The following is a 25,305-nucleotide window of genomic DNA, read 5'->3' on the forward strand; positions in this document are numbered from 1 at the left end:
TGATTAATACACAAATATTGTGAATAATGTGTTAAAAAATACATTCATTATGAAATTGGAAAATTTGTTAAGTATTATTAAATTCAGTATTTTCTTTTGTTTGTACATTCCCCCCCCCCCTTTTTTTTTTGTTTTGAGTTACGAGACGGTATCTATTTCAATGACTCATAAAAATTCGTCAACAGTCTAAACGAAAAACAATGCTTTTTTTTCACAGAAATTCTTCCAGTACATTTGATTATTCATTTGATGTCAGCTTTTGAGTTAAAACATGAAAAATTACTTTCTCATTTTGTGTTTTATAATAATTCTTGCCCCCGTAGCGACAGGACGACATAGTCGCAAAAGTTCTTATAGATGAATTTTTCCTTTGGGAAATAAAAAAATTTGGTTTTCTTTTCTGCAGAAATTTTTGAAAGATTTTATCTTTTCTCCAGATTCAGAAAATGCCTTTCTCGCTCATCGTAGTGGTAAAAAAAAGCTTGTGTTTTTTTTCTCATTTGAGAATAATGAAAAATAAAGAATAATAATGTAAAAAATTTGGTTTTATTTTCTGACGAAATTTTTCTTCCATTTTTTATGCAGTTATTACTATTGATTTGCGCATAGCTTTTTAAATCCGATATTATTTAATACAACAACTGAATCTCGAACTTCAATGAGAGAAATACTGATGCAAACATTTGTAATTTTATAATTTTCTTAGAAATTTGTTCAATGTATTGTTATTAGAAAAATATATATTTTTTAATTCGTTATTTCTTTTTTATTACAATTTTTAACATTAATATTAAACAAATAAAGTATTATTGGTTGGATATAACCTATAACAGGTTTCTGAAATCATTAAAGGTTAAAAAAAAATGTCCCAACTCACGGAACTCCTGTGTAATTTCAGTAGCTCAGCTTAAGAAGTTTTCGACCGATTTTGTTCAATGTTTTTGAATTTTTCCATTTAAAGTGACATATTTTAGAAGTTATGTAAAAGTTTTTAACTTAACAATTTGAAGTTTTTTTTTACTATTATTAAATAAAATAATAATTAATACGAAATACTTGTGAAAAATTATGTGTAGTTTTTAACTGTAATTGGTTAAAAGAATTTTAGTATTGTGTGAAAAAAAATGTCCGTTCGTTTAAATAGTTCTTGAGATATGACGAAATACGCAAAAAGTTAAATTAACATTAAAGAGTGTAAACTTTCTCACCCGTTCTCTAGACCAAACTATATTTTGAAAACCAGATTATTTTGTGAAACGATTGGAACTTGTATTTTCCCTCATTCTGCATTAAAGTTCTCGAGAACATCCGAGCATCTTAGTTAGTCGGAAAATGGAGGAAATTTTATTGATAATCAACTCATTTTAGTCATAAAATATAGACAGGAAACGAATCAAACTAGGATAAAGTAAGGTGCTCTGAATGACATTTAAGTGCTGTTGTCAATCGGAAAGTTTACGAACTTTTGATCTTAACTTTCCTTCCTGACAGACACGGAGACCAGTTAATTAAAAGGTAGTAACAAAATGATTCTGTAAAAAGTAACTTCAAAGAAATTTAGATCAAAATCAAACAGTTTCTGGCCAAATTATTAGATTCACTACAAGATTCTAAGTAAAATCTTAATTATCAAATGATACTATACAGCTTTATTGCTTTTACACCACTGAAACCGGTTTACTTTCGTGTATCAATTGGTGACATTGTAATGCGTTGAAAATAAATACAAAATGGGAGTATATAAAAATATCCTGAATAAAAACTCATTACATGTATGTTTAAATATAAAAGTATTCCATATAAACTAGTGCAAAAAATGCAATTAATCAAACACTACAGTGGGCCTAATCATTTGGTCTGATTGTTATAGTGTAAAAATATAATACTTGATAAAATAATTATTCTATATTTATATAATATATCGTCTCATTTATCGAACATATATTAAAAATCGGTCCCGCAGTGGACTGATCGTTAAGACACGGTTCCCAGCAGATCACCGAAGTCAAGCATCACTGGCTACGGTCAGTGTGCGGGTGGGTGACCACTTGGATCAGTCTGCGTAGGGACCGAGGGTGTGCGGTATTGGTCCTCGTTAAACTATGCTACCGTAAAGCGCTCGACTTCACGCGCAGGTCGTCGGGCTACCGAAACGGGGGTGCCATCCCCTCCGCAGAGGATCAAAATTGTGATGGCGTGTCTTCGGATCATCCTCCGGGATGTTTCCCAGACCGTCGCCAATAGCCCATTGTGCAGCTCTAGTGCGACGTAAATTAACAACAACAACAACAACAAATATTAAAAATCGTCTAATTTAACCAATTGATACACTAATGTAAACAAGTGCAAACCGGTTTCAGTCGCATTAAAATATTGTATAGTATCTCACGATAATTAAGATTTTGTATCGAATAATTTGGACAGGGATTGTAGATTTGAAAAGAAATTTAGATATTGTTTTGTTCGAAACACCAGTTTAAGAATTCGAGATAAAAAATAACTATTTCGAAAATCGTAAACCAATACAAAATCCTTTGTTTCAATAAGATACATTATGCTTTCGACTACATAATTGAAATTGGAAATAAAATGTTTCGTTTCTAGGTCTGATCTCTGTCAGTATTTTTTAAAATAACAAAGCATTTTCTACACATTTTAATACTCTTTAGGAAAATCAAAGTGTAAAAATTGTCAGTATCATTAAATTCAAGTTTTATTAATCGAGGATTTTAAATTGGCGACTTTAGATTGGAACATTGCAAATGTGAAATAACATTATTAAGATTATAGCAACCCTGGAAAACCAAAACGGAATTGAAATATTTCTTTAGAAAATCTCATTCACTTCGATAAATGCTAGTATAAAAATGTTAAATCTGCGTTTATCACTTTAAGTTTTTTTAAGCTGTCTGCAAGAGCTTATATTTTTAGAAAATTGAAAGTAATAGTTAGGATTTAACAAGTAAGTTTCAATTTTCTTAGCTGTATATAATATAGCATTTTTTGTTTCCTATTTGTTTTTTCTTTTCATTTATTTTATAACTTTTCCTAGATTTGTGATTTGTTTTTTTTTATTAGTTTTTTCTTTAACAGTGTTTTTTTTTATAAATTGCAACAAAATTTAATGGAAGTTGAATAGTTATCGTTCATTAGTGATTATTGAATGGTTATTACTGCATGATTATCACGTATTAACTGATGCAAAGTTATTCAATCTTATATAGGTTATTTCAGGAAGATTAATTCATTAAAATGTTAAAATTTATATAACTTAAAAAAAATTACTCGTAATTTCAGAACAAGATAATTACAGAACAAGGAATTATGTTCCTTAAAAATTGTATGAATTGGTGACAAATACATAATTCATCAATTAGTTACAGAAGTGCAAATAGTTTATATGCAGTATTATTATATGAACTCAAAATGTAATATTTATTGTGATTTTAATAGTTTTGAATCTTTTTAACTTCCCACTTTTAAGTTCTCAAAATTTCATAGTTTTTAAAATAGCTCATTTCAATATTAGTCAATATATTTTAAAATAGATAAAAACATAATAAATTAAATCTAGAGCCATTTACGGCTGTCAACTCCGCACCGGTGAAATAAAAACCCAACCCTAAGTATAATGGAACAAATTAACTTTCTAAAAGACCCTATTGATGAAACTAACCAGGATATGCTTTACAACGGGAAGAAAATCACGAAAAGCGGCAATAAAATAAAATCCATTTACCACTAATGATATTTAACACTGCTGTCTATTGTATTACATTGAAGCGAAAACTGCGGAAGCCGCTTACGGTTAACCCGATGCCAAAGTGATTTTAACCTTAACGGTATACCTTTGAAGTTATTATACCTCAGCACCGTAGTTGTTGCGACTATATTAGCTATTATAGTATGGAGAGCTATATAATAGCTCATAATTATATATAGCATTTATATAATATGTAGCCTTATATTACAGACCATATAATTTGTGGCCCTTTATAATTAATAACATTCTCCCCCTCTCTGCAGGCAATATAAAATGTGGCTCTATGCAATATTCGGTCCAATATATGTGTCCTACACTACAGACAACGTAGCATTATATACCAAATTTAACCATCAATATGCAAATTAATGAGTGCAGACGATATTTTAAGTTAGGAAATCATACTCAAAAAAGTTCTTTTCCTGAATAAACGCACCTTATTTTTATGGATTCTGAGATTTTTGATCCTTAAGGTATGGGGATAGCCGCAATCTGAAAAACAAAAATATTTCTCAATCGTTTGAACCAGAGAGCGGTCAAAAGTTTGAATATCTTTGCGTTAATTTTAATTACTTTGCCATATTCTGATAACATATTAAGCTAATCGAATTATTTCATTACTCAAAAACTGTGAAACTAATTTTATTCACCTTATGTGTTTTGACATCAAAAATTACAGTCATTAAACATCAAAATCATTCGACATCAAAAATTACAAATTTGTGTCATTTTTTGACTATTATTATATAAAATAATAAAAAAAAGCGTAACAAAGTTATTTTTGCTTGGACTTCCTAGATTAAAACAATTTAATATTTGAGTTCAAACGCTTTTCACTTAGCTTAAAAAATCTCGAGATGCCGAGAAATGCGTAAAATAAACATGAAGGAATATAACTTTCGGCCCTGCTCCTGCTTTTAGGATCAAAATATATTTTGAAATATTTGGAGCATGCATTGTCATTATTTATAAAGCTCAAGATAACATTTGAGCACATTAGTTAGTTGGAAACAAGTTGAAATTTCTATTGACGATAAATTCAGTTTGGTCTTAAAATGACGATGAATTTTATCCATTGAAATAGCATAACGATTCAAACTAGCATAAGGTGTGGCGCTACGAATGAGATTTGAGCAGTCTAGTCAGACGGAAATGAGACAAATTTTTAAAGTTAACTAAAACGTAGTGACAAAATCATGGTGTAAAAAAAAACTTAGAAAGAAATTTTGATATTTTTTGTTTAATTGAAAAACAAGGGTTTAAAAATTTAAATAAATAAAACTATTTTGAAAATCATAACCAATTTAAAATAATCTGTTTTAATAAAATACATCATTATGTTTTTGACTATACGATTTAAATGCGTAATAAATTATTTCGTTCTCGTATCTAGTTCTGATTTTTGTCAGTATTTTTAAAACTGTAAAGAACTTCGCAACTTTTTTAAAGATACTTAAAGAAAATCTGGATATCAAAATTCGACGTAACATTTACTTCTAACTTTTTTTAATCATCGAATATTAAATTGGCGACTTTAGTTCGGAGCATTCCCAATAGCAAATTAGGGGGAAACAGTTCAAGATTATAACAACCCTAGAAAACCAAAGTAGTATTGTCTCTCTTCTAGTGGATTATGGTTAATTCGAATTCTATGCATTCTAGTTTTGAAATTTTATTCTCTTTCTATTTCAGTTTTCTTGTTGTCTTTTGTTACTTAAGCTTGGATTACTTACTACTTGGATAACTTAATACTTGGATAACTAAAGCGTGGATTGCTTGTTTTATCTTTCATTTCAATGTAAGTAATCTTTTATTTTTAATTTTCTGTATTAACCTATTTATAACTAATATTTTTTTTACTATTATTTATTTAATGTTATTTTTACGATAATTTGTTCTGTTTTTATGTTTGTGTTAACAGGGGTCTATTTAGAAGAAATTTGGGTCCGTTAACGGACCCTTCACAAAATATCTTTTCATAAAAACGGACCCTTCACAAAATAATTTATCTTTAAATCGGACCCTTCGCAAATTTGTTTTATCTTCATTATTGTTTTGTTAATCGAATAAACCCTTCCCAGGAAGTGGGGGGGGGATAAAGACAGATGTAAACGGAACTAAATTTTGTCTTCGGCAGACGTTTCTTCCTTTATTCGTCGGAAATGAATATTCTGCTTTCAGCAGTATAAGGCTAAATACCAAATATTTGTATGTTGCATCGTTAATTTAGTAGCTGTATTTGCTGTTTATTTTTTAAAATATAATTTTTTTAAATTATAATTTTACAGTGTTGAGCATAATCTCTTGTATGTCTTTGCAATTAAAAAACTCCTTGAAAAAGTTTTTTTTGCAATAACGGACCCTATTTTCACAAATTCACAAAAGCGGACCCTGGTTGAAAGAATGGGACTTAACGTTATTTTATATTCACAAATTAGGAGTAATTTTTTTCACAATTTTACAAAAACGGACCTTTCACAAAATGTCTGGACAGACCCCTGGTTAACTTAAGCCTGTTTTTAAAAAGCTATTTTAATCTTAAAGCTTTTAAAAACATTGAGCATATTTTTTTCTTTATAAAGAAATACGTTTTGAGTTTTTCGTGATCACTGCATCTTTAAATGCTGTGATATATGTGATAATTGAATTTTTTAGATTACGAGTGTTTATTTTCTGGCGAAAAAATATTTCCACCGTTCCTAGTTACACCAGTTAGTTATATATTTGTTATTAATTTCCTTCATTGCTTTTAAATATTTTTTTACACCAGAATCAGTTTATGTCAAGGTTACCGAATGCGGGTTTGCTATCACAAGCAGTGGCGTACGCACAATTTTTTCAAGGGGGGTGTTCATAATTTTCTGAAACTACTAAAAGAAATTCGAATCTGTTAAAAATCACTATTATTTCCCTAATTTAGACAGCTAGACAATTTTGACTTTTCATTTAGACAACATTGTTTAGTTAAATTTTGATTTGATTTTTTAAGTTTAAGAACATAATGTAATATTTTCTGAAAAAAGTTTAATGTCATATGGGTGGAAAGTAACACTTTGAGGGCCACTTTCACATTCATCAGATTTTGTTATGCTAGAAACATTTTCTTCAACGGAAGTATCACATTTCTGTACAACAGAAAAACTTACATTGGTACTAGATGCTGTCACTTCACTAATTTCAGATCGTGATTTTTTCTCAAAATAATTAAAAATTGCTAAGTTCTGGCGTTAAAAATTTTTAAATCCTAAAGATCCAAGAACAGCAAATATATGTATGTATTGGCACAGAAATATCCGCTATGCTACGATCTCAAAGTTTCGAGCTGGAATGAATAACTTCAACGAGCACAGTATCTCTGGTATTGTTACTGATTTCTTCACTAGTCGAAATACTGGCGACAACGGGTTCGGCGATTGAATGAACTTTTTGTTAAGACAAGACAAAACAAAACAGATTTAGCGACAAGCTCCGAAAGACAAGCGGCAGAGATAACTCTTAGTCTGACTAACTAACTCCACTGTACTCCATTCCCCCTTTTATATAATTTTTCACCCCGTCTCCAAAATTCTCGAATTGTCTCAAAGACGTCGCGAATGACAGCCAGTCTCGAGAACTATACTGGCAGGACAGAAAGGAACCAGTCCATAACAGTATCACGTGAATTTGGTTTCAAAAGTATAGTAAATGTTTTTTCAGTATTCTGAGAAATATCGGGAGAAAAAAAAAAGTAGGCATAAGGTTAATAAAAGTTTAACAGTCTTAAAAAATAAAAGCTCGCATAATTTCTACTAAAATTTTTATTTTTGCCATTTTGTCAAACCCCTAAACCCCTCCCTTGCGTACGCCACTGATCACAAGTACACAGTAGCGTTTGGGTTCTGCGCAGTGTTGCTACTTCAAACTTTTATGTTATTTTAAGCTTAATATTGCATCAAATTTAATTAAGAATTTAAAAATTTTGCCATATTTAATGATATTTTTTGTCCTTTTTCGCCATATCTAATAATACTTATTAAATAATACTTAAGCGAATAAAAAAAAATTTGAACTTATTAAATTCGTTTACACAAATTAATCTTGTTATTAATTATCTTGTTAAAAACACTGATAAAAATTCTATTGTTTAAACGGTTTTTTCTTCATTTATTTATTTTGAGTTTAATGCAATTTAATAATTTTTCCTATTTTACTTATTGGTCGTTTTAAAAAAAAGATCAGGTTTTATAACTAACCAGTCATGATGAAAAAAATAAAAAATCTATAAAAATTGCTATAGAAAATTACATCTCCTGGGATGCTAAGTTAAAAGTTATTGCTGAAAAAAAATGGAGCACAATTAGCATTACAAGGGTGCAACAAAATACCAGTTTGTTTGATACGAATTCCGCATTCGGCTCGCACCGACCACAGTGCTGACGTAAAATATCCTCAGTGGAAAAATCCGAGCATGTTTAAAGTCCCTTTGCCGTCAGGCTGACCTTGGGAGATTTTCGTGGTTCAATACTTGACCAAGGAGTTTCCTGACCTTCTGAATTAAGTTTGAAATAAAAAAGCTAAACCGTTGAACATCGATAGTTGTAAACTCAAAATTGAGCCAGCTGTTCAACGCGAGTGATTACAGCTAAGTTTGAGTTGCTAAGGGTATGAATTGTTTTCATCCCACTGGAGGCGACCATGCTTCGAATCATATGGTTGATACAAATTATGCTCCCGGCTCGCACCGACCACAGTACTGACGTAAAATGTCATCAGTGGTAGACAGACGAATTGTGGGATAGAATCACCTTATCGTTGGGCTAACCATGGGAGGTTTCCTCTCCATAAAACGCAAATGCGTTTTAGTTGCATCAAAAAGTACTCCACGAAGGCTAGTTTGTCCCAGGTGTATTGTAGGAGTTTTCTTGTCTTCTGGGTCGAGTTTAAAATTAAAATTCTATAGAGTTAAATATTGATAGTCTTAAACTCAGAATTTCGCCCTCTGGTCACCTCTAGTTAAAAAATTACAGCAGAGTTAGGAAAATGAGAAAGTAACATCGTCTTTGATGCAGGTGGTTTGATTAGTTGTTTTGATTTTGTATAAATATTATCTCTTGTTTGAAAGTTTATCAATAGTTTTTAAATACACATTCTAATAGGTTGATAAAAATAGAGAATTTATCGAGGGTTCCTTGGGAATGTTAGAGAGTTGTGACTTTTCCGTTAACCACCATTAACTTTTAAAATCTGAATTTTTAGATCTAATCAATTATTTGTTTTGTAATAATTTGGTTGCTATCGCTGTAAGAAAATTAATAGAAGTTTAATGCCAATGCAAAAAAAGGGCAAATATTTAAAAAAATATATATATAATCTTTCTAATAACAATATATTTAACTAAATTATAAAAAGGCATACGTTTATAATAAAATGATGATTTCCCTGATTAAAAACTTGGCTTTACTCAAAAACTTCATAGCGACTGTTATTCCTACTCTAAGGTTATTCCAACTTGTATATTTTTGAAGCGAATGAAATTTCTAATCAAGCCATTTGGATAAGGGATTATTTATTCATGATGTGGCTTATTTTACTAATTTTCAATTTATGTAGGATACACAAAAACAGATATCTCGGCTAGATATAGTTCTATAAGTGCGAAATTAACCAACGGGCATAGAACTAAATTTTAGATTATTAATGATAAAACGAGGAAAAAATTTCATTTATCTCATGAAATTTTATCAACGTTCTCTTAAGAAATTTTATCAAAATTATTTTGTCTTTTATTTGGGTATAAAATCGGGTTTTCATAGTAAAAAGAAATTGGGAACTAATGGTCTGTTTAATATCACGTTTTTTTATTTTGTCTTCTTCTTCCTGGAGAATTAAATTTTTAAAGCATGGTTTAAAATGGAAATTTATTTTAAATAGAATTTTATAATTTCTATGTATAATTCTTTTAGTGTTTCAAACATTTTTTACAGGGTGCGTAGCGTTTTTAAAAAGTGCATAATGGTACTTATTTTTAAGTTAAGTTTTTTAAAAGCCCTTAAACGTTCTTTTTTATTCGGTGTTTGTAAAAAAGTGCTGAATTTTCTATCTTTTAAAAAGAGATTTTTTCTTCGCCTTCTCAATTGTCGTTCTAAATTACAAAAAAAATGCATGATTTTCACAGTTTTCTTTGCAATATTTATCAGAAACTAGTTATTTTATCATGAATATGTAAAGGTTTTGAAAATGTTATTGAAATTTATTGATTTTATGTTTACAAATTGAGAACTTTAAACTATGGAAAAAATAATTTATTTCTGCACAGATTCTAATTATGATTTTTTTTGGAAAGTGATTAAAAATATTTTTTTGAGTGCTTAAAAAGTACTTAAAAGGTGTTTAATTTTTGTTGAAAAATCTGGCTAAGCACCCTGTTTTAACTTGACAAGTATGTAATTGATTTTTAAAAGTTTTTTTTAATGTTCATTTTGAATAGCTGAAAATTGAGATAAAGAGTTTGTGCTTTTTTCGATGTAAATCGGATTTTTTTTTTATTTAAATCAGATTTTTTTTTTATTCAAACACATTGTAAGAACTTTAATTTATGATTAAAAATACTTTATAAATGTTAAACAAAATTAAATTAATATTAAAACAATATTATAACAATATTTTAGACTCTCTTACTCACTAATATAATTTTTCATTATAATACATAGCAACCATTTTGAAACAAATGCATAATTGAAATTTGAAGACTGGATGAAATAGAGAATTTAACGAAATAGGTCTATCTAGGTTTTTCTGAGAGGTATTTATTTTGTGAAAATTTAGACATAATTTGTGAAAATTAAAAATAATATTAAAAAATCAGCACAAAAATATGGATTTATTCGTTTTTCGCGAAACATAAAAATAAAATTTAAAAAAAAAAGTTTTTTGTGAAACTATTATTTTTCCTAAAGTTGAATTTGTGAAGGTACCCCATAATTTTAATTTAAAATTGCGTTTTTTTTCTTGATTTTTAAGATGACAAAATAAATGTAACAGATTGTTTCGATAAATGTAGTCATTCATCCAAAAATAAATAAATATTTAATCTATATATTTTTATATTAAAATATTCATTTTTAATTCTATATCAAAATAAATAGATCAGCTAAAAAAATTTTCATAAAATCTATGCACTCATTTAAAATTTTTTTCACAAAATTTCTTTATAGAAAATCTGATAATGTCAAAGATACTGTAAACATATAATGAGAAAAAAATACCAGTTAATAACTCTACTGCTTCAAATAGACTTTGAATGGGAAGAATGACACTATATCAGGAAAAAATATCTGAATTCATTAGCCTTTTTTTTCTTTCTATTTTTGGCATATTAGTGTAATTTCTTTTTAACACAACCTCAAGCTTTAGAAATATACATTTTCCACGAATAAAATATAACGTAGATTTTAATTCCATGCTGTTTTAATCAAAAGATAGAATTTTACTTAAGATTATTTGTATTTTTTCATGTCTATTAATTACTTTCTATAGCTATGCAAGTCTATATTAAGACAGCATTAGGTGTGTACTTTCAATCTCAAGAATCAAACGATTTTTAAAAATGTAATTTCAAATGTGTTGGAATTTATCACACACCAAGAAAGTAATTTCGTTTACTAAAATTAAACACAGCAATTTATTTAAAATAAATTTTGAAACTAAGAAAATAAAATAATACAGGTATCAATAATTTAAAACACTGTTTTTTAACTTTTAAAATCAATATATATATTTAAAAAAATCAGTTGATTTAAATCATGATTTAAATCGTGATTTAAATCAAGTTGATTTAAATCAACGAACCCTTATTAAGACCACTTATCATTTCTTAATTTATTTTTTTACTTAAAAGAATTTTCCAATTCATAAATTTAGACATGAGTTTAATTTTAAGCAAACTTTAAGTTGAATTTTAGTTTCTTTCTGTTTTGGAGTTTTCTTTGGAGTTTTCTTTTCTCATGGTGGATCAAAACAGAGGTTTATGCTACTTGTTTTAGAATGGAAAAAACATATAAGCGAATGAAAAAGGCAGAAAAGATAGTCATTTTTTAAACATTAATAGCACACTGGTTCGTTCATAGTGTTACAGAAGATTGTAAAGTCAGCTAAATAAAATTAATCAAAGTGAAAATCTCCCCCCCCCCGATTGAACTAATAAAACAAGATTTTATATTACAACTTTGAACACACGTCCCAATTGTAAGTTTGCGACTATCAATTTTCACTTGCAATTTTGATCACAACACAGACAATAAGGAATCTCCTGAATCAAGCATTAGAACAAACTAGCCTTCGTTTAGGACTTTTTAATTGAACTCAGTGCAGAATGCACATGCAGAAGTTACATGAAGTGCATTTGCGTTACATGGAGAGAAAAAACAATGAAAACCTCCTAAGGTTAGCCCAACAGCATGGGTGGATATTCTATTCCCATGATCCATCTATCACAGAGGATATTTTACGTCTGTACGGTGTGTAATGTTCCATCTAGTTCACATAATAACATGTCAAATGCCGAGATAAGTTTCTTTTGATTAAAATGGTAGTAATTATGAAAAATTTAGTCAAGAAGAACGCGTAAAATTCCTTAAATTTATATTATTTAAAAAAAAAAACTCGTGGAAATAAAAAAGCTGGTGTTGTGCGCTATCGGAAATAAGAAAGAAAAACAGCTTGCTTATTAGCATGTATTTGTTGAGGACATTTTTTGTTGCAACACTTAACTCCATATTTCTGCTTTATTTATTTGCCTAGCACACTTCAGTTTCTGTCTGTATTAAAGATGTTTATACTCCATTGCTAGTTAAGGAAAGACCATTGCTGTATAGGATTTAAGTAATCATCCGCGACTGTGTTTAGTTTTGTTTTATTTAGCTCTCAAATTATACAAGTTATGCTTTCAAAACAAAATGAAAGCTTTTAAAAGTTAAACACGTCCGACAGAAATGTAATTCTTGCTATCTTTTACGATATATATCCTAGAATTATTAAGAAAGGTTACCATTTGATTGTCTTACTGGAATCCTAGACTTGGTAACATATTTTTATAAATAAGGGGAACATTCTGACTTGGAAAAGAAACAACCATATGACGTTTCAAGAGCATTGAATTTGATTGGACCACTAAAAATGGCGCATCTTATGCTGGCAAATCAAATTACCCTTAACAAATGAAATACGAGATAAAGAATTTTTACTTTTGTTTCGCTGTTAAAGAATTTCGTCTGCAATAAACAATATTTGTTATTTTTTTATGAGTTTCTTTAAATGAGATCAGAATGGCGTAGATTTGTTACGATTTTCAGATACCATTTTTATTAATTCTTTATACTTGTTAATTCAGGGTGGCCACCCACCTGGAAAACCTTGAAAACCTGGAATTATCAGGGAATTTTTTTATACTGGAAAAAACCTGGAAATATCAGGGAAATTTGGATAAAAACCTGGAAAAATCAGGGATTTTTAAAGAAAAGCTGGAAATTTTTCTTTGATGATTTTTCAAATTTCACTAATTTGAATTATTTGCTAATTTTCTTAATTTAAATTATTTCATCCATTATACCCACTTTTTTTTAACGGAAATGTATCGCCAAACAGTTGAAATATCATCAACTTAGCGATACTTTGCTTGCATCAAAATTTGCTCCATTATAGTTCTGTTAAACTAGAATGCCATATAAAATTCTTCCACGGTTGCTAAACAAATGTGCAAACTTTTGACCGCTATGGGAATTTAGGAAAATTTAGGTAAGATTCTGGTGGAAAAAGGGAATTAGGATATTAGCTTCTGTTTTTAAATTCTGTCCTTAGGCTAAATCCATTTATGGCTCAAGTTTGTTCCGATGCTTTGGTGGTTATTTTTTTTCTCTATTTTGACAAAATATTTTTGTATTTTTAACTTTATAAAATTCTCCAAAAATTAGTTGGTTATAATTTTATGATAATAGATTTTATATCGCACTCTTTTTCTGAAAGCTTTTCTACTCCTATTCAAAGAAATCTGTGAATTATTTTTTCTGAGCAAACCAACCAATCACACATTTTTTTACAATCACTAACAGCAATGTTTGTCGACAAATTTTTACAATTGTTGCATTAATGCTAATTTTTTCTATTTCATTTTAACCTCTTATAACATATTTTAATTTTAAACAAAAAAAGCTCCTTTGTTAGTCAACATATGATTTTTGATTCAAAATTTTGTGCCAAAACATTAAAAAATAAATAAAAAATCTTGAAAATTGTCAAAATAAATTATTTTTTTCAAGATGATATGTTAAAAAAATAACATTTTGAATAAAATATTTTATAATATAGACACTTTTCTTGTACACATCCTATACTTTATAAGTAAAAAGAAACAAAAACCTGGAAATTTTAAGATTTTTATCTGTAAAACCTGGAAAAATCAGGGAAATTTGAAATCTGATTTGAGTGTCCACCCTGATATTGATTTAAAAAATTAAAAAACAGTGTTTTAAATTACTGATACTCTTATTATTTTCTTTTCTTAGTTTAAAAATTTATTTTATAGGAATTGCTGGATTAATTAATTTTAGTTAATGAAATTACTTTCTTGTTGTATGTTAAATTCCAACACATTTGAAATTACATTTTTAAAAATCTTTTGATTCTTGAGATTGAAAGTGCAGATTAAAGTAAAGATTTAATGCTGTCTTTTTATAGACTTGCATAGCTGTAGAAAGAAATTAATAAACATGAATTTTTTTCACAAAAAAAAATAATGTTAGTTAAAATTCACCTGTTGTAATTAAATGATAATTAAGAAATATTCCGCTGGTGGCGCTGATGAATGTTTTTGCGCGGGACCAGAGACCCATGAACTCTTGTTGTTACATATTCTTCCCTTTTTTCTTAAGTGTTTCGTGCCGTCTATGTTATTAATAAAAATATATTTCCAAAGAACCGGCTCAAGGTAAGTGAAATTATTTCACACTTAAAATTAGTTCATTATAGAAATGACAATTGGTTAAGTAATATTTAACATCACCCTTTTGATTGAAAAAGCATGGAATTAAAATCTACATTATATTTTATTGGTGGAAAATGTATATTTTTAAAGCATGAGGTTATCTTAAAAAGAAGTTACCCTAATATGCCGAAAATAGGGTTCTCTATTTCATCTAGTCTTCAAATTTCAATCATGCATTTGTTTCAAAATGGTTGCTATGCATTCAAAGCTATGTATTATTGGAGCTTCTGAAATAGTGTTATAATATAGTTTTAATATAAATTTAATTTTGATTAAGCATTTATAAAGTTCTTTTAATCATAAATCAAAGTTCCTACTGTGTATTAGAATAAAACTCAAAAAAATCCGATTTAAATTTAAAAAAATTTAAATCACCAAAAACCTGATTTTTTAGAAAAAAGTCACGAACATCCAAGTGGTCATCCACCCGCATACTGAGCGCAGCCAATGATGCTTGACCTATGGTGATCTGTTGTATCAGTCCACTGTTGGACTTTTTCATTTTATAACAAAAATAAAAGAAGCTTATGTTTATTCAAAACTCTCTTTTTAAAAAAATTATAAAAAAAAATCTTTTAACTATTTTTGATGAATTAAATAAATATTAATATTCGAAATTATGAAAAAATTGTAATTGTTAATATTGTTATGTTCCTAGGAAACTTCAATATGAATTGTTCGGCAGACTACTGCAACCGGTACCCCGATGTACCGATAGAACCCCGCTACCGATCAGTTGCTAAACAGACTAAAAAGGTATGTTGTTGTTGTTTTTTTACCACAATCAATTTGTATCAAATTATAATTTCATACTTTAAAACTACGCCGACCGGCCTGTGTAGGGGGCAGAGAACTGTCCGTGCATCTGAAAGGTTCTGGGTTCGAATCCCGGACAAGGCATGAATGTACTTTCATTCTCTGTACTATCTGTCCTCACTGTGGGAGCGACGTTGGCCCACATAATATTTTGTCCCTGCAAGAAAGGCGAACAAAATCGCCCTGTATATGCCTGAATTGACGGATGTTAACACAGGTGGGCATTGGAAATTTTTTTTTTTAAAGCTACAGTGGACTCCCAAAATCTAGAAAATCTCTCGAAAAATCGATTTTCTAATTTAGAACATTTTACATTAATTAAATGATATAAAAAAAGCATATTAATTATTAAAATCATAAGATATTTGAAAAAATTTAGAGCTTTACAAGACATACGAGACATACAAGATAACGAACACTGTAAAATTATAATTAAAAAAATTAAATTTTCAAAAATAAACAGCAATTGCTGCTTCTGAATTAGAGATGCAACATGTAAATATTTGGTATTTAGCCTATACTGCTGAACGCAGAATATTAATTTCGGACGAATAAAGGAAGAAGCTTCTGCGGAAGACAAAACTCAGTTCTTTTGCATTTGTCTTTCTCCCTCCCCTCCCCTCCCCTCCCCCCTCTTCCTGGGAAGATTAACGAAACAATAATGAAGATAAACAAATTTGTGTGAAGGGTCCGATTAAAAGATAAACAAATTTGCGAAGGGTCCGTTTTTAAGTTAAAATATTTTGTGAAGGGTCCGTTTTTAAGTTAAAATATTTTGTGAAGGGTCCGTTTCTAAGTTAAAATATTTTGTGAAGGGTCCGTTTTTAAGTTAAAATATTTTGTGAAAGGTCCGTTTTTAAGTTAAAATATTTTGTGAAGGGTCCGTTTCTAAGTTAAAATATTTTGTGAAGGGTCCGTTAAGGGACCGAAATTTCTTCTAAACAGACCCCACTTTAGGAAACACTGCTCTAGATCAATAAAAAAAAAACTTGTAGAGAAAAAGTATCAAAATAAGCTGCAACAACAGATTTTATAGTCATTTCAATGTTCCCAAAACGTTTATAAAAAAAACAATTTCCATGTTTTTTTTGTTTTGTTTTGTTTTTTCCGAAACTTGCTTTTTTTACCTCAAATGGAAATTAGTAGAAAAATGTGTTAATTTTTTCCCTACAATTTGAGGATATGAAAATAGAGTAGAAATTTACAAATAAACTTTAAATTTAAGGAAAAATTTATCTTATTTAAACTTCCAAATAAATAAAGAAAAAAATTTATATTTTTCAAGTTATATGAAATTATTTTATTTTCTCTCTAAATATAAACAATCTCTACAAGTTACAGCAATGTAAAAGTATTTTTTTAACTTATTAAGAGTCCACTGTAGCCTTACTGTGGTGTATGCGTAGCCTAATATTAATTTTTAATTAATATTTAATTTTAAGTACACTTTGTATAATATTTTGCAATGTCAGTGACGCGTGTCAGTAACGAAGCGATAGAGTGTTACATTTATAAGAAAAGTTTTTCATGGTGCGTAGCTTTTTTAAAAAGCGCTTCTTCTCATTGGCACGACAGTCCAGGATGGGCCTTGGCTTTCTCAACAAGCCTATGCCAAGACATTCTTCCCTTAGCCAAGGTTCTCCAGTTTATTATCTTTAAAACTTGTAGGTCCTTTTCAAGGCAGTCTAAATATCTTCGGTTTGACCTTCCTCTTTTTCTTGTATCTGTAGGCCTGGCACTGAAAACTTTTTTGGTTGTCCTGCTATCCTTTATTCTTATAATGTGGCCATTTAATCCTTTTTATTTTGATATTCTTTAACAAAACAAAACACAAAACAAACAAACAAAATTGATTTTGAAATTGAAAATTGATTATGATTAACAAAATAATAATGAAGATAAACAAATTTGTGAAGGGTCCGATTAAAAGAAAAATCATTTTATGAACGGTCCGTTTTTAAGTTAAAATATTTTGTGAAGGGTCCGTTTTTATGAAAAGATATTTTGTGAAGGGTCCGTTAACGGACCCAAATTTCTTCTAAACAGACCCCTGCTAAATACCAAATATTTCAAAAATAAACAGCAACAATTGCTGTTTATTTTTAAATTTTTTTTTTATATTTTAATTTTACTGTGTTGAGTATAATCTTGTATCTATTTACCATCTAAAAACTCTTTGAAAAAGTTTTTTGGAATAACAGGACCCTATTTGTACAAATTAATAAAAACCGGATCCTGGTTGAAAGAATGTGACTTAACGTTTATTTTATATTCACAAATTGCCAGTCATTTATTCACAATTTTACAAAAACAGGACCTTTCACAAAATGTCTTTACAGACCCCTAGAAATAATATACAGTGACCTGGCCTAATTATCAGAAGCACTTTAAGATTCTATGTAAAATCTTAATTATCAGGTGATACAGCTTTATTGTATTTACGCGGTTTGCACTTGTTTACGTTCGTGTATTAATTGGTTAACATTTGTAATGCAATACGTTAAAAATAAATACAAATCGGAAGTCTATTAAAAAACCTGAATAAAAACCCATTACATGTATGCTTAAAAGTATTTGCATACAACAACGTGCAAAACACGCAATTACTAAAAAACTACAATGCGTTTAATAATTATGTTTAACTCAGGGTGACCACCCACCTGGGAAACCTTAGAAACCTGGAATTGTCAGGGAATTTTTTTATACTGGAAAAAACCTGGAAAAATCATTGAAATTTGGATTAAAACCTGAAAAAATCAGGGAATTTTAGAGAAAAGCTGGAAATCTTTGCTTCAATAATTGCTTTAATTTCACTAATTTAAATTATTTACTAATTTTCTTAATTTAATTTATTTCATCCATTTTACCCACTTTTTTTAGACGGAAATGTATCGCTGAACAGTTGAAATATCATTAACTTAACAATACTTTGTCTGCATCAAAATTTGCTCCATTACAGCTCTGTTAAACTAGAATGCCACATAAATTTCTCCCACGTTTGCTAAACGAATGCTTTTTGACTTATGAAATTCTCAAAAAATTAATTTGTTGTAATTTAATAATAATAAATTTTCTATTGCAATCTTTTTCTGAAAGCTTTTGTACTCCTATTCAAAGAAATCTGTGAATTATTTTTTCTCAGCAAGTCAACCAAGTCACACATTTTTTTAACAACCGCTAACAGCAATGTTGGTCGACAAATTGTTACACTAATACTAATTTTTTCTATTTCATTTTAACTTTTTATAACATATTTTAATTTAAAAAAAAGGTTTTTTTAAAGAACTAACTATATATTAATATTTAATTTTAGTGTTTTTTGGTCAATATATGATTTTTGATTTAAAATTTGAATTGTATAATTATCACTATATCGAAAGTTCGTAAATGTTGCTTGCTTTCCAGAGATGATATTTCCAAAACTATTCATCCTTTTACCCTAAAATGCTGACAAAGACTAAAGAATGTATAGGAAACATATTAAATGATAAAAGAAATTTTGAACATAAAATATTTTTTTTTATTTATTCATATGTGTTTTGTACGAAGAAGGAAAACGAAACTTAGTATTTTAGTTCTGCACTGTACAGGACTCTAGTTGTTAAAACAAAAAACAATTAACTATACTAAACTAAAAAACTATGTCTTTAGATTGGAATTCTTTAAATATTTTAATTTCAAATAAGAAAAAAAAGTATAAAATTTAAAGAATTTCATCTTTTGTTTTCTATAGAGTATACAACAAAAAATTAGACAATTTTAAATTTGTGACATTTAATTTTTGTATACTGAATCTCTTAAAATAATAATGCTTATTCGAAAAAACATTTAAAAATTTTGAATTGAGATATTGGTTTAAAGAAAATATGATCAATGAATTTTATAAAAAGCACCGTTAAGATATACTGCCATATACAGTATATATTGGAATGTAAATACAGTGACTCATAAAAGTGTTGGTACACTTATGACTTTCAATGGAATGGGAAATAAAAATTCATTAATTAAAATGAATATTTCAAAATGGCTATTTAATCATAAAAAATGTATTCTATTCTTAGCAAAACTGCATGGAATATTTTAAAAAGAAAGCAGAAGTTTATTTTTAAGAAATCAATCATCAAAAAGTAGCAAAAACTTTACCTCATAAAAGCCATCATACACTTTCAAAAAAATCTCTGCCAATTAGTAAATATTCTAATTTTTCTAATTGCAGTAGAGTCCCGATTATCCGAGCCCCGGTTATCCGAGTTTCCGCTTTAACCGAGCTATCAAATATTTCAAGGATATTTTATTGTTCTAGATTATTTTTAAAAGAACCGCTGAAAAAAAATCTGAATTTTATCTTCGAAACACTCAGAAAAACAAAATCCAACAACTTGGTCTGATGAAATTATCGTTAATATCATCAATAATGATAATGAATCTAGCGAAGATGATAAAGACAGTGATTATTAAAATCAACATATAAAAATCTCTCATACAGATGGACTAAAAGCTATCGAATGTACTATTGAATATATAGAACAACAAAAAGAGGCGACACCAGCCTTCCTGTAATCCCTAAAAAGGACGAAACATTACTACAGAAAAGCGCCAAAGTTACGTAGAACGAAAAACGATTAAGGACTTTTTTTAAGTAAAAACTATTTAATTCTCGTAAAGTATGCTTTTTAAATGTTTTTAAGCAAGCTTTTTAATTATAATATGAATTGTGTGTGGTATACTCGTATACTTTTTGTATTTCTTAAATATACCTTCTCTTTTTCTTTCCGTTTTTATACTCTTCGCCTTAACCGAGTTTTTCGGTTATCCGAGTTTGTTGCGGTCCCCATTAACTCGGATAATTGGGACTCTACTGTAGTAGTATTTAGTAGAGTTTCCTGTCACATCTACAATAGCTTTTATAAGTTTGTAAATAAATTAACTAATTTTTTTTTGTCGGGTGAAATTCGAGCAGAATATTTTTTATTAAATGTTACAAAAACTTTTACAATACTCATTTGTTAATTTATGAATTTTTCCGCAAATTTTATAATTTTAATCTCTGATATGAAGTCCAGTCCTTCTTTCCCCGCAATAGGACACATTAAACTAATTTAACAATATTCATTACTGATTTACCTCTTATGATGACAAATAATCAACTTTCAAATTTAGCATATTGTTTTGTTATGGCCATGAGCTATTTTTAAATGATAAAAGAAAATATTACGGTGAAGCAAAAATTAAAATATAATTTTGCTATCATAAGCTTGATACTAAAGTGCAAATAAACGTATAAAAATTTAAATGAAAAATAATTAAAGGAACAAATTAAAACAATAGACGATAATTTTAATTCTGAAATCGTAAAACATTTAAGTGTATGATGACTTTCGTGGGGTAAAATTTTGGTTACTATTAGATTATTGATATCTTTAAAAGAAACTTCTGCTTTGTTTTTAAAATACCATGCAGTTTTGCTAATATTTGATTAATATCTTATTATCTGAAATATTCATTTTAATTACTGAATTTTTATTTCCTATTTCAATAAAAGTTATAAGTGGACAAACACTTTTGGGAGCCACTGTAATTATAAAAATGTATTATATAATCACCTGAAACAGTTTTCCTTTTTGCTTAATTATTATACATATATTAAACAAGACTTATCCAAGGTCTTATTGGTCATTCTGTTTTTGTCATTTGCTAGGTACACTTGGAAGAAAAACTACTTAAAGTAACACATTAAAAAAATTCCACAACATATTTTCTCCACGTGTCTTAATTTCTTAAAAATTAATGTTGTACCAAAACATTAAAAAATAAATAAAAAATCTTGCCAAATTTTCAAAATAAATTATTTTTTTCAGGATGATATGTTAAAAAAAATAACATTTTGAATAAAATAGTTTATAATGTAGACACTTTTCTTGTACACATATTACACTTTATAAGAAAAAAAGAAACACAAACCTGGAAATTTTAAGATTTTTATCTGGAAAACCTGGAAAAATCAGGGAAATTTGAAATCTGATTTCAGTGGCCACCCTGTAACTATTGTAATATCAGGGTGGCCACCCACCAGGAAAACTTGGAATTATCAGGGAATTTTTTTACACTCGAAAAAACCTGGAAAAGTCAGGAAAATTTGGATAAAAAGCTGGAAAAATTAGGGAATTTCAAAGAAAAGCTGAAATTTTTTCCTTAATTTAAATTATTTTACCATACGTTATATCTACTTTTATTTAGTCGTAAATTTATCATCAAACAGTTGAAATATCATCAACTTGACAATACTTTGCTTGTATTAAAATTCTCTCCATTATTACCCTGCTAAATTAGAATGCCACATGAAATTCTGCTATAGTTACTAAATGAATGGAGAAACCTCTTTGAAGATTATGGTACTATTTAATTAAGTGAAGTGGTGGGGGTGGAAGAAGGGGTTATAGGATATTTGCTTATGTTTATAAAAGTAGATTTTTTTTTTTAAACTTCTAGTCCATGTGCTGAATTTATTTATTGTTCAAGTTTCTTCCAATGCTTTGGGGGATATTTTTTTCTGTAAGAAAATGATTAAATTTTTTTTAATCATTTTTAACTTTTTAAAATTATTCAAAAAATAATTGGTTATAGTTTAATAATAGATTTTATCTTGCACTCTTTTTCTGAAAGATTTTGTGTTCTCATCCAATAAATTGTTTTTTTCTCAAAACCAAATAATCTTTCATTTTCTTGAATAACATAATTAATACATAACATAATAATTGATCATAACATAATTAACAGCAAATTCGTTTACAATTGTTGCATTGGTGCTAATTTTTTGGATTTCATTCTAACCTTCCAAAATATATTTTATTGAAATAACGGCTCTTTTACGAACTAACTAGATGCTAACATTTAACTTTACTGTTTTGTTGGTAAATATTTGATTTTTGATTCACAATATCAAAAAATAGTACATGTTGCTTATATTCCAGAAATATTTCTGTTTCTCCTTTTACCCAAAAAAGCTCACTAAAAATGTTAAATAATGCATAAACTTAGAATATAAAGAAATTTATATGTTTTTATTAGAAAGAAGAAAAACAAAACTTGAACTATAGAAACATGTATTGTAGAATTCAAATAAAATTTTATATTAAATTTGACACATCTTTTAAATCTACAATCGGGGAACTGCCTGCAATGCTGTTGTCTGGGGAAGACACTAGAATGTGCAATGGGCGTTGTAGGATGATGATGTCCCACCTCGTTGGAGGTAGGGAGGCCCAGTAACACTTTCAAAGTATCAGGCAGTACAAAACTCTCTTCTGTTATTATTTAAGCTCAAACGTTTCCTCATATTTTTTAAATATTTTTTTTCTAATATGTAACTGATACGTTATTTGTTCTTTCCTTTCTCACCTTTCTTTAATCTTTATTTTTAATGTTTTTTTCTTCCTTTTTACTAATAACCACTTTGTTGCCTGCAAAGCTGTTGTCTGGGGAAGACACTAGAATGTGCAATGGGCGTAGTAGGATGATGATGTCCCACCTCGTTGGAGGTAGGGAGGCCCAGTAACACTTTCAAAGTGTCAGGCAGTACAAAACTCTCTTCTGTTATTATTTAAGCTTTAACGTTTCCTCATATTTTTTAAATATTTTTTTCTAATATGTAACTGATACGTTATTTGTTCTTTCCTTTCTCACCTTTTTTTAATCTTTATTTTTAATGTTTTTTTTTCTTCCTTTTTACTAATAACCACTTTGTTGCCTGCAATGCTGTTGTCTGGGGAAGACACTAGAATGTGCAATGGGCGTTGTAGGATGATGATGTCCCACCTCGTTTGAGGTAGGGAGGCCCAGTAACACTTTCAAAGTATCAGGCAGTACAAAACTCTCTTCTGTTATTATTTAAGCTCAAACGTTTCCTCATATTTTTTAAATATTTTTTTTCTAATATGTAACTGATACGTTATTTGCTCTTTCCTTTCCCACCTTTCTTTAATCTTTATTTTTAATGTTTTTTTTCCTTCTTTTTCACTAATAACCACTTTGTTGCCTGCAATGCTGTTGTCTGGGGAAGACACTAGAATGTGCAATGGGCGTTGTAGGATGATGATGTCCCACCTCGTTTGAGGTAGGGAGGCCCAGTAACACTTTCAAAGTATCAGGCAGTACAAAACTCTCTTCTGTTATTATTTAAGCTCAAACATTTCCTCATATTTTTTAAATATTTTTTTTCTAATATGTAACTGATACGTTATTTGTTCTTTCCTTTCTCACCTTTCTTTAATCTTTATTTTTAATGTTTTTTTTTCTTCCTTTTTACTAATAACCACTCTGTTGCCTGCAATGCTGTTGTCTGGGGAAGACACTAGAATGTGCAATGGGCGTTGTAGGATGATGATGTCCCGCCTCGTTTGAGGTAGGGAGGCCCAGTAACACTCTCAAAGTATCAGGCAGTACAAAACTCTCTTCTGTTATTATTTAAGCTCAAATGTTTCCTCATATTTTTTAAATATTTTTTTTCTAAAATGTAACTGATACGTTATTTGTTCTTTCCTTTCCCACCTTTCTTTAATCTTTATTTTTAATGTTTTTTTTCCCTCCTTTTTACTAATAACCACTTTGTTGCCTGCAATGCTGTTGTCTGGGGAAGACACTAGAATGTGCAATGGGCGTTGTAGGATGATGATGTCCCACCTCGTTGGAGGTAGGGAGGCCCAGAAACACTTTCAAAGTATCAGGCAGTACAAAACTCTCTTCTGTTATTATTTAAGCTCTAACGTTTCCTCATATTTTTAAAATATTTTTTTCTAATATGTAACTGATACGTTATTTGTTCTTTCCTTTCTCACCTTTTTTTAATCTTTATTTTTAATGTTTTTTTTTCTTCCTTTTTACTAATAACCACTTTGTTGCCTGCAATGCTGTTGTCTGGGGAAGACACTAGAATGTGCAATGGGCGTTGTAGGATGATGATGTCCCACCTCGTTTGAGGTAGGGAGGCCCAGTAACACTTTCAAAGTATCAGGCAGTACAAAACTCTCTTCTGTTATTATTTAAGCTCAAACATTTCCTCATATTTTTTAAATATTTTTTTTTCTTATATGTAACTGATACGTTATTTGTTCTTTCCTTTCTCACCTTTCTTTAATCTTTATTTTTAATGTTTTTTTTTCTTCCTTTTTACTAATAACGACTTTGTTGCCTGCAATGCTGTTGTCTGGGGAAGACACTAGAATGTGAAATGGGCGTTGTAGGATGATGATGTCCCACCTCGTTTGAGGTAGGGAGGCCCAGTAACACTTTCAAAGTATCAGGCAGTACAAAACTCTCTTCTGTTATTATTTAAGCTCTAACATTTCCTCATATTTTTTAAGTATTTTTTTCTAATATGTAACTGATACGTTATTTGTTCTTTCCTTTCTCACCTTTTTTTAATCTTTATTTTTAATGTTTTTTTTTTCTTCCTTTTTACTAATAACGACTTTGTTGCCTGCAATGCTGTTGTCTGGGGAAGACACTAGAATGTGCAATGGGCGTTGTAGGATGATGATGTCCCACCTCGTTGGAGGTAGGGAGGCCCAGTAACACTTTCAAAGTATCAGGCAGTACAAAACTCTCTTCTGTTATTATTTAAGCTCAAACCTTTCCTTATATTTTTTAAATATTTTTTTTCTAATATGTAACTGATACGTTATTTGTTCTTTCCTTTCCCACCTTTCTTTAA

At 29.0% G+C, this 25,305-nt stretch overlaps 1 protein-coding gene across 2 annotated transcripts in view; it reads left to right on the forward strand.

Annotated features, from left to right (window-relative positions):
- Positions 1-2,841: 2,841 nt before the first annotated feature.
- LOC147817004 (uncharacterized) overlaps positions 2,842-25,305 on the forward strand; it is a 70,534-nt gene continuing 48,070 nt past the window's right edge. The window contains exons 1-3 of one of the 2 annotated variants that reach the window (XM_087153470.1): positions 2,842-2,962; positions 5,456-5,561; positions 15,439-15,536. The gene's annotated coding sequence lies outside the window, so the exon portion shown is untranslated. Of the gene's footprint in view, positions 2,963-5,410; positions 5,562-15,438; positions 15,537-25,305 lie in introns of those variants that run through there. The other variant, XM_087153477.1, reaches the window with a different exon arrangement.

The sequence above is a fragment of the Parasteatoda tepidariorum genome, chromosome 1 (assembly GCF_982258835.1).
Source record: "Parasteatoda tepidariorum strain Cologne lab strain chromosome 1, Ptep-v5.0, whole genome shotgun sequence".
Classification (NCBI taxonomy): Eukaryota; Metazoa; Arthropoda; class Arachnida; order Araneae; family Theridiidae; genus Parasteatoda; species Parasteatoda tepidariorum.